We start from the raw sequence: 18,255 nt of genomic DNA, 5'->3' as shown, positions 1-18,255 counted from the left end.
CCCTGGCGACTATGCAGACTTAGTGCCTAAACCCTGGCAGTTGCGCCTAGAGGACAATATCGGCAGTTGCGCCTAAATAAAGAATGTCATAATTCTGGCAGCTGCGCCTAAATGATAATATTAGCAGCTGTGCTTGAAAGCTGTGTCATTGGCAACGATGGACTTCGTGCCTATTCCTCAGGATAATCCTTAGGAATGAATGAATGAAGAATAGTTGATTCTTAGGGTAGATCCTTAAGAGTAAAGAAGATAATGGGGATGGGTAATTGGGTTGACTGTTTGATGTTTAAACATAATAACTATATTATTGTGGGTTGAAAACCCTATGTACTCACCAGGTTTCCCAACCCGACCCACTCAAGTTTATTTGTATCACAAGTGTCGATATGAAGCTACTTTACACTGAGAGATTTAAAAGAGATGTAGATCACTAGTGTAAATGAATGTAAGTTCTGTTTATGCTTATGTTTTTGTATTCACGATGACATCCCAAAGTTGAAAATGAATAAAAATACATTTCTTCGGAAATGATTTGATAACGTATATATATCATGTTTTCTGGGAACAAATTCCGCAACATATTTCTTTAAAAGATACTCTGATTTTCAAAATAAAGCATAAACAAATCGGTCTTTTCTGGCCGTGAAAATGGGGATGTCACAGTTGGCATCAGAGCATTAGTTTAAGCGAACTAGGAATATGGATTTATTTCTAGACTTAAACTTAGAATGCGAAGCGATGATCGTGAGGAGTGTGTCTAATAAAATTTAGGTAATACACCTAAATAGACACAAGCACTAGCTAATTTAGGAAAAATGCCTAACATGCTCTTATGTAATACACCTAAATAATATTTTGGTTGAGGGCAAGCAAAAGATAAGTATGGGGTATTTGATATTGCCATATTTATACACATTTTTAGGCAATATTTGAATACAATGTCATTAATATTTTAGTTATTTGCAAAGATAAATGGTACTTATGAGACTGAATTACATTTTGCAGCCAAAAGAAGTCATCTTGAGGAATAAGGACCAAAAGCGACAAGTGGCAGAACTTTGGATGATTGAAGAATTAAAGAAGAAAATCCCAGCGAAAAGCTAAATCCACGTCGTGGAATTCACTTACATGACGTGGAGATGGTGATTCTAGAAGATGAGTACACGGGAAGTCAAGTCCTTGCCCGATAAGGATTCCTTCATATTCACGGCGTGGAATCCCAATCCACGACGTGGAGTATAAAAATCCCGAAAATTATATATACATGGGGTGTTTACAAATTGAGAGACTTTTTGGGGAATATTGAAAGGTTCTAAAACGATTTTCTGGAGGAGTCCAAGGCAGAGAAAGTGAGCTTAGCAACCAAGGAAGAAGAAGGAGTCGAAGATCATAATTTCCACTTTAAATTTGGTACAATCGACTACATTTTCAATTATTGAATTTTCGTGTTTAGTTTCAGCCATGAGTAGCTGAATCTAGCTACTCCTGTTTAGCTAGATGAAACTTGAACTCATGGATTAGTTAATTGATGATGGATTTTTCTAGTTGGATATATGCTTGCGTTTGATTGTTAATTCCTAGCATGTTAGAATTTGATAGTTAAATTGCTTAAATTCATGTTCTGTGTAACTTAATGAATATTAAATTGCATGAACTTGAACCCTAGTAATTTAGTGACCATTGAATTGCTAGAGCTAGGATCGACAAAATCTTAGTTAAGTGATTAAATTATTAAAATTTAGTTGTGTTGGAGAACATATATTGTGACTACAATAGTGTTTGTTTAAATCAATCTTTCATAGCTCCAATCATAATTAATAATTGATTGTGTGTTAAATTATGTGTGACCATGCATAGCTCTACATGAATTAATTCAACATTAGTAAATTTGGACTTGAATTGCTAATAATATATATCAATTGGTAACCAACTTGAATTATCCATAATTAATAGCTAACCATCGAGGAAAAGTGGATTCAACTAAACATGAGTGTTTTTAGTCATTGATTGGATTTAATAATTAGGAGAGTAAGTTTTCTAAACTTGTAAAGTCAGATAAAAACCAATTTACTTTTGCTTGTTTCAGGTTAATTTATAGCAGATAAATTAGTTAGATTAATCCGTTCCCTGAGATCGATACCCGACTTACCTAAACTATTCTACAATCCGACTACGTACACTGCCTAGGTGCATTTTAGCTAGTTAAGTTCGTTAGGTTATAAATTTAAAAGTTGATAGGTATATTTTTGCACACATCATAAGACACAATGTATTCCATATCTTTTAAATTCACGAGTCAAGTGGAAAATTTGAAAGATTAAGTTAAAAAGGGAAAGCGCTACATTATAGAAACACCCGTTAGTTTTCTTTCGGACGGCGAATAGTTTCTTTTAGAAGCATGTCATATTCTTAAGAGTTTGCATTTCGGAAGCATCTTATACATAACTCACAACGCATAAGTTCCAAATAACTCATAATCTATCCACAACTATCAATTACCAATAAGTGTTGAGCATCGATTGTTATGTAACTAGTTGTGTTGAATTGTTTATTATTATACACATGTAATATTCTAAAACTCACATAGCAAATACATAATTTTTTTTATTAAAAATAATAAAATTTTCACAAAAAAACACTAAGTTTTCAACTGTTTATCCATAAGCAATGCGTGTTGTCTAGTTTTTAGACTTTGAGCTTAAATTGTGATTTTTTTTATCAAACTATAGAGTTATTTTTTTTAATTTAATCATTTTATTATTATAAAACTTGTAAATTAATTTATATAATAATTATACTTTAGTACTTTCATACATAATTTATTTATTAAAAAACTTAAATTAGTTTTTTTTTTTTACATCAAGCTAAAACTTTTGTAACATATAGTTTCCACATCGTTACTATACAAACTATTGAAAAACGCTTGTAGTGGAAACACTTTTGAATATTTTTTCCACATAAGACAAACTGTAAAATGTTATTTGACGAAAACACTTTTGAAAAACTTCTATTGTAAATTACAATGACACCATTAAGTACCAACATAATTAACGCAGAGGGTAAATCTGTATATAAGTTTCACATTTTTTGACATTAACACTTGTTATTATCCAAGGCTTTGAAAACTGGATCGAAGACCTAACAAGTAGTCTTAGTTAGCGGTTCAATGGTTCAAACCGGTTCAACCGGTCGGACCAGTCTCAACCGAAAAGTCGGATGATGTCATAGTTACATTATTATTACTTTTAATTATATAAAAAAATAAAAAATATATATATTTTTTTAAATTCTAGGTTTTTACCGGTTCAGACGGACCGATTTGAACGGTTTTTACCGGTTAACATGATGAACAGTTCTTTGGCCCCTAACAACCGGATCTGGTACCGGTTCCCGGTTGAACCGACTGGTCTGGTCTTGTTTTCAAAATATGGGTATTAACATGACATCTAATAAAACTGTGGTTACCTACAACAAACATATATGCAAAAGAGAGTACCGTAATATCTAGGTTACCAACTTAAACACCCAAAAAACTAATCAAAAATTAAAAAAACAAAAAACACCCATTATTAATGCTTACAAGAACAAGGTAATTCCAAAATTAAAGCCATCCAAACCCAGTTTTGCAAGCAAATAACTTGATACATGTCAACCTTCCATAAAATTAGCCGATAAAACATAGATATTTCCTGTAATCTAAGAGATGTCAACTGCAACCAACTCCTAAAACATGTCTACCCAGTGAATTAACACACACACCAAATTCACTCTAGCTGCAGATAACATATCATCAAAAAGACCCCAAATAAACCCACCCACACTTTTAAGGGACGCAAAAGGAAAAAATACACCAGGTCGACCAATTCAACAGTAACCCTTTCCCTATATTCTTTAACCACAGGAGTGAATTAGTTATTCTGCATCACTTATAACTTGTGAAGAATGGTCGAACATTTATTAGAAGCAACCAATATGATAAATTTTGACACCAATAGAAGTAGTTTTATGCATGTTAAAACATTTACTTCTCAGATAATAAAGCGCCGTTATAGGTGGCGGCGGCGGAGGTGATTTAAGGGTGATAGAAGGTTGTAGCAGGTGCTATAAGGTGGAAATGGTGGTTTGGTTCGGTGATTTAGGGCTGCGAAAGAGGTGAGAACAGGGGAGAAGGGTAGTTGCGTAAGGTCATTTAAGGGTTGGGGCTAGATGTGGTGACTGTTATGTCATCAGGTGATGGGCTGCTGTTGCATTTTAGTAGGCAAAATTATGTCTTTTTTAAAGAGAGAAAGATGAACGGAGAAAGAAACATTTGATGGTAATGGTAATTGATGATGGTGATGTACACATCGGCCCTCGACATCTGTTAAACCAACAAAACACTTCAAAAAACCCAATTGTGGCGACTGCGTATTTGTTTTCTTAAACCAGGGAGACAAAGGGAGAAAAAAAGGAGAGGGGAGGGTGGAGAAACGTGAGATACCTGAAAGGCTTAAACCAATATATTTACTGGAATCGTTTCTTGACATGCCCATATAGAAGCAAGGTCATGAGCTTCAATCTCGTTTTCCGACCAATCGGTTGTAGAAGAAGTTCTTTGCTGGTGTGTGGGGGAAAAGGAAATAGTTGGTGGTGGCTTTCGATTGTTGAAACCCTAGCAAATGAAGCGACAGGTAAGAAATATAATAAGCAATATAAATGACAACATGGGGATACATTGATACAATGCCAAATAAGTATCCAAGCTAAAAGATAAGAAATATAATAAGCAAACATGTAAAAACTCAAACAATGCACTTCTGTTACAAGGTAAGCTTTACCACTAAGTCAACTACATTTTGTACTTTTGTCTTTTTTACTTGCACAAATGAAGAAATATGATTCACTCTGTAAAAAACCAACTTTTGTTGTCGTCTACATTTTTGGTAATTGGTACCAATCATTTGTATAACATGATTTCACAGTGAATATAGTTTCACCAAGTGACCAAGTCTGCCAAATAGTATCATGAACACATTGTAAGCTGCCAATTATTCAAATTGCAATAAAAACCTCCCTGTACAACACCTTATCATTTGGCGTACCATATTTTTTAACTTGTTCTTAAGGAAATATATGTGATATCACTACAAGAAAATTTCAATTTGGCTATGGAAAAATTCCATAGCAAAAAACTAAATTTCCGTAGCTAAAGCTGATTAACTACGGAATTTGCTACATAAATTTTCAATTAGACTCCGTAGCTTTGTTTCTTGTAGCAAAATGTTTAGCTACGAAATTATAATTTCGTAGCTATTTTACTATGACAGTTTCTACGACATCTATTTCGTTGCAATTTGAGTTCCATAATATTTTCGTAGCAAATTCCATATCAATTTTTTCGTAACCAATTCCGTAGCGATTTTTCCGTATCAAATTCCGTAACGATTTTTCCGTAGCAAATTCCGTAACCAATTCCGTAACAGTGTTTCTGTAGCCAATTCCACAATAATTTTTCCGTAGCAAATTCCGTACCGATTTTTCCATAGCAAATTCTGTAACAATTTTTCGTAGCCAATACCATAGAAACAGGGCCGGTCGGTTGATTTTAAAGGCCCTGTGCGAAAAGTAAATAAATGGGCCCTTAAATATATTTTTTATTTATATAAGAAAAGTTCATTAATACAATGTATTATTTTACATAGTTACATATACAATGAGACTCTCATTTTCTATTTTTATGTTTTTTCACAACTAGATAGATACTTACGATACATAATTTCTGAAAATAATATACCAATAACTATGATTCAAAAAGGAGTTAAAATGTTAAACAAATAATGAAGTAAAAAGTAATTCCGAAAATAACATAGAAATAAAGGCTAAACAAATAAGAAACAACTAACAACTTGCATTACCTGATGATGTTGATGCCTAATTGCCGATTAAGAAACAAAATGGGAATAAGGATTAAATGTTGATGCCTAATTGCCAATGTGATCTTAATCGGGCGTGAGGTAAGGAACCGCCAATTGATTTAAGTAGACTAAGTTACTAATGGACTTAATTGCCAATGTGATCTTAATGGACAAGCCTTAATGGATTAATAGTGGGTTTTAGCCTTCTAGTGAAAAAAAAAAGCTGGAACTCATTAATGAAAATTGAAAAGAAACATAAAACTGATTCATAAAAAACAATGCAATAGAATGTTGGAAACAAGATTCGACCATTGCTCGACGGATAGAAATGAGCATAACCAGCGCCAATTTACGGGTTGAACTAAAATAACTTTATATGATTAATATATAATTTTGCCAAAAATCGGGCCCTAATTTTTTTGGGGCCCTATGCAGTTGCACACCCCGCACCCGCTTATGGCCGAGCTTGCATAGAAATTGTTCCGTACCATTATTCAATAAATTTTGTTTATTTAGTTTACTATTTATATCAATTTATAAAAAAAATTAATTTAAAACCAAAAGTAACAGAGTACTATAAAAACTTAAAGAAATATCCAATACATCAAAAGATACATATTTCAAAATCAAAAGTTGCTACAAATTAAACATAAAATACTACTCGATACATAATCACTAATTAATAAAAGTTTTGATGTGACAAAAATAAAAATGCTTAATGAATGTCTTCCCATCCATTCAACACAAAGGTTGTACGCTTCCATTTGTATACATCCACTTGTATAATAAATGATAATGATTTACACGTCTTAAAACAAAATACACCTTTTATTTTGATATTTTGATATATTGATATTTTAATTTGAATTACCGGTTAATATAACGCACAAAATATGAGTCCTGATGCTGCCGAAGTTACCTTCTAGTAACTCATAGTGCATAAGCCCTTGTTCAAAGGAATACCTGACATTGACTAAAACCAAAAAGCTTAATAATATTCTAAAATATTATTTGGAAATTGAAAACTAAAACTCTAAAAGCATATATACTATGAGGGAAGTCTATCTTTATGCCCCTGCAACAAACTCCGTACATATACTATAATTTGGTTAATATTATTTACTCTAAATAATCTTCTATCAAAAATTCGTTTTTTGATGCTAATTGTTTTTAAATTGACTAACCCGAATCTGCGGGCGTTTCATCTACTGCTTGGGTAGGCGATGACTCATATTCCCTAAATGTATATTTATCGTCATTTACTTACATAAAAAATATAAAAAAATCTATTGTTTTTTTCGTACACCGATAGGTAGTTATTAACAATATGTTCTTTTGTTAAATGTCAATTAACATGTAAATGTGTAGAGAGGTAAATGAGCATTTATGCAACAACGTTCCATTTAGGAGCAAAATATGCAATAAGATGGTTGAGTTTTTGTTAAATTACAAAATGTTTTGATCTTAATCCATATTTCCAAAACATAATATATACAGGAGCTGTGATCTTGTAACGACCTAAATTTCCAAATAAAATTTTCATTTTTAATAAATCAAACCATTCCCATACGATATGAAATCTTAATGACAATTGCTTTCGAAATCCATAACATCAACATTTTATTCAAAATATCAGAGTGTCCCCATATAAAATGTCGGAGAGTGCATGCCGCGCCATCAAGCATTGCCCTTGTCCTTAAGCTCTGAAGTACCTGAAACAACCAACAAACTGTAAGCTAATGCTTAGTGAGTTCCCCAGAGCATACCCCACACAATCCACATATCACATAATCCAAATTAGTTATAGCAGCTACATAAACCACATAAGTCATGCATACAAACATATAAGGACGTCATGGAAACCCTCCAAGGTCTTACACCGAGTGCCACTGGAATCCCCACGTGGTCTTAGCTATTCGCCATGGGAACCCCCACATGGTCTTTACTAATTGCCACTGGAACCCCCATGTGGTCTTAGCTACCTGCCATGGGAACCCCCACATGGTCTTCACTAACTGTCATGGGAACCCCCATATGGTCTTAGCTAACCAAGAATATCATACAAGCTAAACATAGAAACATACTAGAATACCATGGAAACCCTCCAAGGTCTTATACCAAATGCCATGGGAACCCCCACATGGTCTTAATCTACTGCCACGGGAACCCCCCGGGGTCTTCCATACAAATGTCATACCACATATCACATTATCAACTAATAATCCACGTATCATAAAATGGACCGGCCTTGGTGCCTTAGACCCATTGGTATGGTGAGGAGACTCACCTCTCACGAAGTGCTAAACCGGTAAAAGTCAAACCCAATCCACAACTCCAACTCAACTGCCTACAAACACCATGTGACTAACTTGTCAAAATCCCGAAATGCCAAAGATACCCTTAAGGTCAACCATGGTGAAAGTCAAGGTCAACAGTCAAGGTCAACTGTCCATGTTGACCCAACTCGTCGAGTGCATCTAGCAACTCGTCGAGTTTCTTCAATGTTTAGCAAACCGGGAAAACCCCTAGCCAACTCGTCGAGTTATCTTATCAATTCGCCGAGTTCGCTTTGTATCCAGAAGACGGGAAAACCCTATCCAACTCGTCGAGTTGTCAGGGCAACTCGTCGAGTTTTCCATGTCTTAACGTATTCAGCCCCTTCCAGTCGAATCTAAAGCCCCAAACTCCATATCCAGTCCCTTAGGACTGAAATACCACGTAAATTTGATAACTTTACGTGCATGCAAGGCCTCAAGAGGCTAAAACACTAAAACTAAGTTTAATAAAAGGTTTAGGGCATGGAGAAGGGCCAAGACTAGATAAAGTGGGCAACTTTATGTCCATGGAGGCCTAGAGGTGTCCAGATCTGAAACCCTATTCTCATGACAAGTCCAAATCCGAGAATGACTCCATTATGCACCAAAAGTGACCATATACTATCATTAGAGGAGATCTAAGCAATAAAAGGTCAAGGTATCAACTTTATACCTCAAGATGGTTGCCAAAACAGAGTAGATGTCAGATCTACTGCTTTTCCCTTTACTCCAACCTCTTCAAGCTCCAAGTTCCTTCACAATCACCCCAAAATCACTCTCCAAGGCTCTCACATACACTCAAGAAGGTATAAGGCTCGAACTAGGGTTTCTATGGACTGTAAGGACGATGAGGGAGGCCACAAATGAGCCATAAGTTCTTTATATAGGGTGCAAAACATGGAAAATTAGGGTTTTCCTTTCCAGCGTCTACTCGTCGAGTTGGGGCCTTCCAACTCATCGAGTAGACCCTTCATCCCGCATCCATAATGATCCTTACTCGACGAGTTGGAGCTCCTCAACTCGTCGTTTCCCAGTCCAAAACCCTAAATGTTAGAGAAATAAATGATACCTGGAACAAGTGTTACAAATCCCCCCCACTTGAACTAGACTCCTTCCTTGAAGTCTGTGGTCGCGAACAAATTCGGGTAATGTTCCCGCATCTCATCCTCCGGCTCCCATGTCCATTCCGAGCGCTTCCGGTGCTGCCATTGCACCTTCACTAGCTTCACTTCCTTATTACGAAGGACCTTAGTCTTCCTCTCCAGAACCGCAACGGGCCTCTTAATGTAGTTCAGGCTCTCATCCACTGAATGTCGTCCAAAGAAATAACCGCGGCCTCGTCTGTGACACACTTCCGAAGCTGAGACACGTGGAAGGTGTTGTGAATCTGGCTAATCTCGTCCGGCTGATCCAAACGGTAAGCCACCTTGCCTACTCGGGCAGTAATCCTGAATGGTCCAATATATCGGGGCCCTAGCTTGCCCCTCTTCCGAAACCTAATGACACCCTTCCATGGTGACACTTTCAGCAAGACGAAATCTCCTACCTGAAACTCGAGGTCCGATCGGTGCCGGTCAGCATAAATTTTCTGACGGCTCTGTGCGACTCGCAGCCGGTCGCGCACCTGCTGAATCAACTCGTTAGTCTTGAGCACCACCTCGGTGCTTCCCATGACTCGGTGTCCAACCTCACCCCAACAAACTGGGGTCCTACACCTCCGACCATACAACATCTCAAACGGGGGTCGGTCGATACTAGCATGATAACTATTGTTATATGAAAACTCTGTTAGCGGGAGGTATGTATCGCAAATCCCTCCAAAATCCAGCACGCATGCCCAAAGCATATCCTCGAGTGTCTGGATTGTCCTTTCACTCTGGCCATCTGTTTGGGGGTGGTACGCAGTGCTGAAATGTAACTGTGTTCCCAACTCTTCGTGGAACTTCCTCCAAAATCTGGATGTAAAACGGACTTCCTGGTCGGAGACCACCGACACTGGCACCCCGTGTCTGACCACCACCTCTCACACATAAATATTTGCCAATTTCTCAGCAGAGATATTCTCGGGGATCGGAATAAAATGGATACTCTTCGTCAATCTATCCACAATGACCCAAATGGAGTCTACACCCCTCGCCGCCCTCGGTAACTTTGTGATGAAGTCTATGGTGATCTCTTCCCATTTCCACATAGGAATGGGTAACGGCTGAACCTTGTCGTGAGACCTTTGATGTTCGGCCTTGACCTTCCTGCAGGTCAAGCACCGCTCCACGAACCACGCAATCTCCTGCTTCATGCAGGGCCACCTAGAACTAAACCTCAGATCCATATACATCTTTGTGGCCCCCGGGTGAATAGAGAACTTGGATTTGTGTGGCTCCTCCAAGATCTTCTGTCTCACTCCACCGGATACTGGTACCCACACCCGGCCACGCTGTGTCAGAAGACGTCGACTATCCCGAACAAACAAGGGAATTTGACCCCGAATCCGCTCTATCTTCCAGTTCTCTTTCTTCAAACCATCCACCTGGGCCTCCTTGATCATATCCAACAATGGAGAGATAACTGTCATCATCAATCACACGTCCCTAATAGGAGTACTTGCCGCGTTGTGGCTCAAAACATCGGCCACCACATTGGCCTTCCCAGGGTGGTATAAGATCTCGCAATCATAATCCTTCAGTACATCCAACCACCTCCTCTGCCGCATGTTCAAGTTCTGTTGATCCATCAAATACTTCAAACTTCTGTGATCAGTAAAGATAGTGCACCGAACTCCATACAAGTAATGCCTCCAAATTTTGAGGGAAAAGACCACTGCCCCTAATTCCAGGTCGTGAGTGGGGTAGTTCGCCTCATGAGGCTTCAACTGCCTCGAGGCGTACGCGATCACATGCCCCCTGCATCAAAACAACACCTAACCTTGTGATAGACGCATCACAATACACCACCAAATCATCCAACCCATCGGGTAGTGCTAAAATCGGGGCCTCACATAACCTCTGTCTCAAGGTCTCGAAAGCCAACTACTGGTCCGAGCCCCACCGAAAAGTCATATTCTTCTTGGTCAAACGAGTCAACGTTACGGCGATCTTGGAGAAATCCTGGATGAATATCTGATAGTACCCTGCTAGACCCAAGAAACTACGGATCTCAGATGCATTCTTCGACACTTCCCACCGCATCACTGCCTCAATCTTGACTGGATCCACCAAAATACCCTCTTGGTTGATGATATGCCCTAAAAATTGCACCTCTCGAAACCAGAAATCACACTTTGAGAACTTGGCGTAAAGCCTTTCCGTCCTCAGTGTCTCCAACACCTCCCTTAGGTACTGCTCGTGCTGCTCCTTGGTCTTAGAATAGACCAAGATATCATCAATAAAAATGATCACCGATCGATCCAACATTGGCCTACACACCCTGTTCATGAGATCCATGAACGCTGCTAGGGCATTGGTGAGCCTGAATGACATAACCACAAACTCATAGTGTCCGTACCGAGTCCTGAAAGCTGTCTTTGGTATATCCTCATCCCTAATCCTCATCTGATGGTACCCCGACCGAAGATCAATCTTGGAAAACCAAGACGCCCCCTGCAGCTGATCGAACAAATTATCGATCCTCGGGAGCGGATAACGGTTTTTCACCGTTAGCTTGTTCAACTATCAATAACCAATACACATCCTGTGTGACCGGTCCTTCTTCTTCACAAACAGGATCGGTGCTCCCCACGGGGAACTGCTCGGACGAATAAACCCTCGGTCTAGCAGCTCCTGAAGCTGTGTAGACAGCTCTTGTATCTCGGGCGGAACTAGCCAGTACGGTGCCTTAGCTATCAGAGCGGCACCCGGCACCAAATCAATGCGAAACTCTACTTGCCTCTCCGGAGGCACCCCAGGCAACTCCTCGGGAAAGACATCTTGGAAATCTCGTACAACCGGTACACTATCCAAATTTTTCGGGGTCTCAACCCTCGTATCCGAGATGTATGCCAAAAATCCCAAACAAACCTGATGGAGAAGTCTCCTCGCTCTCGCAGCCGAACAGAGGGTTGGCCCCTGCGAGGCCTTCTCTCCATGAATAACCAGTTCTCCCCCACTTGGGGTTCGAACTTTCACTAGCTGGCGCTCGCAATCTATCATGGCCCCATTGGCCCCCAACCAGTTCATCCCAATGATTACCTTCAGTCCTCGCAACGGTATTGGTACCAGATCAACCCGAAACCTCTCCCCAAACACATTCAGAACACAGTCCCGATATACCCTCGTAGCACTCACCGTGCGGTCATCAGGAATCTCAACCTCAAGCGGGGAATCCAAATTTCCCAAAGCATCCCAGAACTTCTTGCTAAGGGCAAGAGATACAAATGATCGGGTAGCTCCCGAATCGAAAAGACCGTGGGCCGACATACCATTGACCATAAAGGTCCCTATACATGAGCACACACACACACACACACACATATATATATATATATATATATATATATATATATACACACACACACACATAAGAAATACAAACCAATATCAAGCGGGAAAAATAAAATACGTAATAGCCACGACATCGGGCGCTGCCCGAGCCTCCTTGGTAGTCAACTGAAATGTGTGGCTCTTCACCGCAGGAGTATCCACCTTAGCAGGGCGGCCATCAGTGATCCTCTCTATAACCTCGGACAATTGGTCTTTTTATGGCCAGTATGGTTGCAGTGGAAACAAATCAAGCCCTTCTTGGGGCAATCCATGCTCACGTGGCCTGGCTGACCACACGTATAACACACTGGGCCCGATACCCGACAAACCCCACCATGCGATCTCCCATATTTGGCACACCGGCCACGGCCCTGCTGCCCCTACCAGAAGAATCCGAGGTCTTAGGCTTTTTAGTCTGACCTACAGCTGTCTGAACCTGCTCTGGCTTCCGCTTGGTGCGAAGCTTCAACTCCATTTCCCGCTTCCGGGCCTTCTCCACCATCTCATTCAAGGTTTTGCACCCTGTAAAGCTCACGAACTCACGGATATCATCCCTCAGCATGGAATTATACCTCGTCCTCCTCATATCCTCATCCGCAGTATACTGCAGGATCAACAGTGCTCGTTCCCGAAACTTGGCGGTGATCTCCGCCACAGTCTCGGTGGTCTGCTGGAGCTCCTGGAACTCCCTCGCTAACTGTTGCACCTCAATAGATGGTGCAAACTCCCAATCAAAGCGTTTGAAAAACTCTGCCCATGTAATCTCAGCCACACCGACTACTCCCACCTGGGTAGTCACCTCCTCCCACCAATCCCTGTCTCGGTCCCTCAACATAAACAAGGCAAATCCTACCTTTGCCGCATTAAGGGAAAAGCTTGTGCGTTGGGCATTCTCCATGTCTTCCACCCAGCGTCGACTAGCTATGGGGTCCCTGACCCCGAAGAACTCAGGCGCTCCACACGCCTTGAACCCCCTGAATGAGGGGGTTCGGGCCCCAACCTGGCCTGCAACAATCTCGGCTCGGAAAGACCTGAGCCGCTCCTCCATGATCTCCATCATCCCTTCCTTGACTGTGCCAAAAATCATTGGGGTAGCGTCAAGGATGCCCCTCGTAACCTCGGTTGCAATAAGCTCGCGCAGCCTCTCGTCAATGGGCTCGGTACCGTCGCCCGACCCAAATCCGAATCCTGATCCTGATCCCCCTGCTCCATGCCGCGCCTCCACCATTATGATCTGAAATACCATAAGACAGAATGATCAAATATCCAAGAAAGGGGATCCCTCCACCCCGGTTCTCCTTAGAGCTTCCAAATCTAACATTAGTTCGGGTAAATATCCTGTGCTTTCAGTAGTACGGGCCCAATACTACCTTCCACACCTACATGTACCTTCCCCAAAGCAAAACATATCTCACGGGCTACTACATAATTCAAATCCTAGGCTATCCTAAGATTTGCTCAATCCCATCAAATTAGAACTCAAATCAATCATAACAGTTTGCCCTATGCATGCAAATTATACACAAAACAGGATCAAATAGACTTTCGAATAACAGACTCTACCCTAGGACCACAACCAGACAAGGAGCAGAAAATAAGGCCAAATCAATCATTCTAAGGCTATAACATCCTAACCGTATACAATTTTTTTAAAGCATACACATAGCAAAATCCATCCGACTATCATAATCCAAATATCAATACAACATGGCTAACATATTGGGGAACCACTTACTTGAGCTCGGCCGACCACGCGCATTGCACTCTCCCTTTTCCATTTTAAGAAGTTCTTAACTGATTTTTGAAAACAATTTTACCATTTCCTTAGTTTGAGTCCCGACACACCCGAGAGTGTGCCTGAATCCCTCAAACCAAGGCTCTGATACCAACTTGTAACGACCCAAATTTCCAAATAAAATTTTCATTTTTAATAAATCAAACCATTCCTATAAAATATGAAATCTTAATGATAATTGTTTTCGAAATCGATAACAACAACATTTTATTCAAAATATCAGAGTATCCCCATATAAAATGTCGGAGAGTGCATGTCGCGCCATCAATCCTTGCCCTTGCCCTTAGGCTCTGAAGTACCTGAAACAACCAACAAACTATAAGCTAATTCTTAGTGAGTTCCCCAGAGAATACCCCACACAATCCACATATCACATAATCCAAATTAGCTATAGCAGCTACATAAAACACATAAGTCATGCAAAAAAACATATAAGGACGCCATGGAAACCCTCCAAGGTCTTACACCGAGTGCCACTCGAACCCCCACGTGTTCTTAGCTATCTGCCATGGGAACCCCCACATGGTCTTTTCTAACTGCCACTGGAACCCCCACGTGGTCTTAGCTACCTGCCATGGGAACCCCCACATGATCTTCACTAACTTCCATGGGTACCCCCACATGGTCTTAGCTAACCAATAATATCATACAAGATAAACATGCAAACATACTAGAATACCATGGAAACCCTCCAAGGTCTTATACCAAATGCCATTGGAACCCCCACATGGTCTTAATCTACTGCCAGGGGAACCCCCCGGGGTCTTCCATACAAATGTCATATCACATACCACATTATCAACTAATAATCCACGTACCATAAAATGGGCTGGCCTTGGTGCCTTAGACCCATTGGTATGGTGAAGAGACTCACCTCTCACGAAGTGCTGAACCGGTAAAAGTCAAACCCAATCCACAGCTCCAACTCAACTGCCTACAAACACCATGTGACTAACTTGTCAAAATCCCGAAATACCAAAGATATCCTTAAGGTCAACCTTGGTCAACCATGGTCAACAGTCAAGGTCAACTGTCCATGTTGACCCAACTTGTCGAGTGCATCTAGCAACTCGTCGAGTTCCTTCTGTATTCAGCAAACTGGGAAAAACCTTAGCCAACTCGCCGAGTTATCTTATCAACTCGCCGAGTTCGCTCTGTATCCAGAAGACGGGAAAACCCTATCCAACTCGTTGAGTTGTCAGGGCAACTCATCGAGTTTTCCATGTCTTAACGTATTCAGCCCCTTCCAGTCGAATCTAAAGCCCTAAACTCCAGATCCAGTCCCTTAGGACTGAAATACCACGTAAAGTTGCTAACTTTACGTGCATGCAAGGCCTCAAGAGGCTAAAACACTAAAACTAAGTTTAATAAAAGGTTTAGGGCATGGAGAAGGGCCAAGACTATATAAAGTGGGCAACTTTATGTCCATGGAGGCCTAGAGATCTCCAGATCTGAAACCCTATTCTCATGACAAGTCCATATCCGAGAATGAATCCATTATGCACCAAAAGTGACCATATTCTATCATAAGAGGAGATCTAAGCAATACAAGGTCAAGGTATCAACTTTATACCTCAAGATGGTTTCCAAAACAAAGTAGATGTTGGATCTACTGCTTCTCCCTTTACTCCAACCTTTTCAAGCTCCAAGTTCCTTCATAATCACCCCAAAATCACTCTCCAAGGCTCTCAAACACTCTCAAGAAGGTATAAGGCTCGAACTAGGGTTTCTATGGACTGTAAGGACGATGAGGGAGGCCACAAATGAGCCATAAGTTCTTTATATAGGGTGCAAAACCCGGAAAATTAGGGTTTTCCTTTCCAACGTCTACTCGTCGAGTTGGGGCCTTCCAACTCGTCGAGTAGACCCTTCATCCTGCATCCATAATGATCCCTACTCGACGAGTTGGAGCTCCCCAACTTGTCGAGTCCCAGTCCAAAACCCTAAATGTTAGAGAAATAAATGATACCTGGAACAAGCGTTACAGATCTGACTCAGTCAAGTTGGCTTTCTGTTGCTTGGTAACCTTCACCTTTAAAATGCAATTATTATCTAAGTTATCGATTTATTATTTTAATAAACATATAAAATAGCATTCAGGGCCAATTCCTGTCACATTAGGCCAATTCCTATCACATTAGGCAAGTGAAATAAATAACAATGTACTTTGCTGTTTCTTGCAAAAATAAGTTGATATTTCATGCATTTAGGCCTTTTTTGGTTAAAATGCAAGAAATAGCAGCATACTTAATTGATTTGACTTGGAAAAACATAATTTACTTTTTTTAACTACATAACTCATTTTATGTCCCCAAGTGCAGGAGACTTGTAGAAAAACAGTCGATACTAGTTGAGGTTATGTATCTTCAAGTAGTGAGGTTGCAAGGCTTAAAGTTGCCATGGAGATTGTCAACTGAGAAATTATTCACGAGTTCCTTTTAATGTTGTACATGTTTTGTTTTTCTATAATAAATATTATGCAATATTATCAATGTATTACATTTAGTTACTATTGGAATGATTATTTGTATTTGACATATTAGTGAAATGAATTATCTTTCTGATTTATGGTATTTTATTTTGTATTATAAGACTTTTAATGTGTTATTTAATTTGAAAATTACTAAATCTATCAAAATATATAGTTTTTAAAACATTTAAAATTATGACAAACAAAAATGTGTGTCATCTTTCTTTATAACAGGGGATGTAATGATATGCAAGGCGATTCGTAAATGTGCGTCGTAAGGTTACGACACACAAATGCGTGTAGTATTCTTTTATGACAGGGGCTTCAATGACACGCAATGTGTGTCGTAAATGCACGTCATAAGTTTACGACGCGCAAAAGCGTGTCGTCTTCCTTTATGACTGGGCCTTCCTTGACATGCATTTGCGTGTCATCTATGGCTTTTACGACACGCAACACATGTCATTAAAGAGTATTTTTGTAGTAATGAATAGGGCTCAAAATCCATAATTAGGGATTACGCCCTACACGGTTACGCCCATTGTAACCTGGGCTACACCCCGCGTAAGGCATAAACCCTTGTGCCTTGTTTAATGAACAACACCCTGTGTAGTTAGGCATCTACGCCCTGTGTAGACCCATAACTCCCAAAAATATAAAATTTAAAATCAAAAGGAAATGTACCTAAGGAACGGGTGTTACAAAATATATGATTGATGATTGCGATTTTTATTGTCTATATATTATTTACTTTGTCAACTGTGGATTCTACGGGCTATAACCTAGTTTGCTTAATAGTTAAATGCATATCCCTAAACCTAAATATCAACCTTTTTAGGTTTGCATTCATATTTCCCTTGTCTTTAGTGCTTATGTGAACTTTCTTTGTCATAATAATCTACCATATTTAACATTTTATTTATGGATTTGGCATAGAATATGCATATAAAGTTTCAAGTTAACTTTCCATTTTTGTTTATAGGGTATGAACTTTACCACAAATAAACTTCGGTAGTCTTTGATTGAGGCGCATGTTGATGTGAAGACAACATAAAACTATACATTGAGGATGCTAAACAGTGATCAAATAAAGTCAAAAGGTCGTGTTATGCACAATCTAGCTAAATTTTATAGGTTTATATTTGACAATTATAGCTAGGGTGAACATTTGGACCGGACAGGACCGGCTCTTGGACTAGAACTGTTTCGGAGAGTATTGTGGAACGTGGACCGGACCGGACGAGGCTTACCGGATCCAGGTCCAGGTCTGTGTCCACGTCTGGGTTTTTCCGGTTCTTGGACTGGT

General features: G+C 39.8%; 1 long non-coding RNA gene across 1 annotated transcript; it reads right to left on the bottom strand.

The window, feature by feature from the left end:
• Positions 1-3,593: 3,593 nt before the first annotated feature.
• Positions 3,594-4,715, bottom strand: LOC145119008 (uncharacterized). The gene is made up of 2 exons (XR_013713593.1): positions 4,481-4,715; positions 3,594-4,360 (listed from the first exon to the last, which is right to left on the bottom strand). It is a non-coding gene; the product is annotated as an uncharacterized LOC145119008 (long non-coding RNA).
• Positions 4,716-18,255: the final 13,540 nt, after the last annotated feature.

This window comes from Lactuca virosa, chromosome 6 (genome assembly GCF_052849685.1).
Source record: "Lactuca virosa cultivar CGN04683 chromosome 6, Lactuca_virosa_CGN04683_v6, whole genome shotgun sequence".
Lineage (NCBI taxonomy): Eukaryota > Viridiplantae > Streptophyta > Magnoliopsida > Asterales > Asteraceae > Lactuca > Lactuca virosa.
Note: the sequence above shows the minus strand (reverse complement) of the source record. Positions and strands in the feature narration are given on the sequence as shown.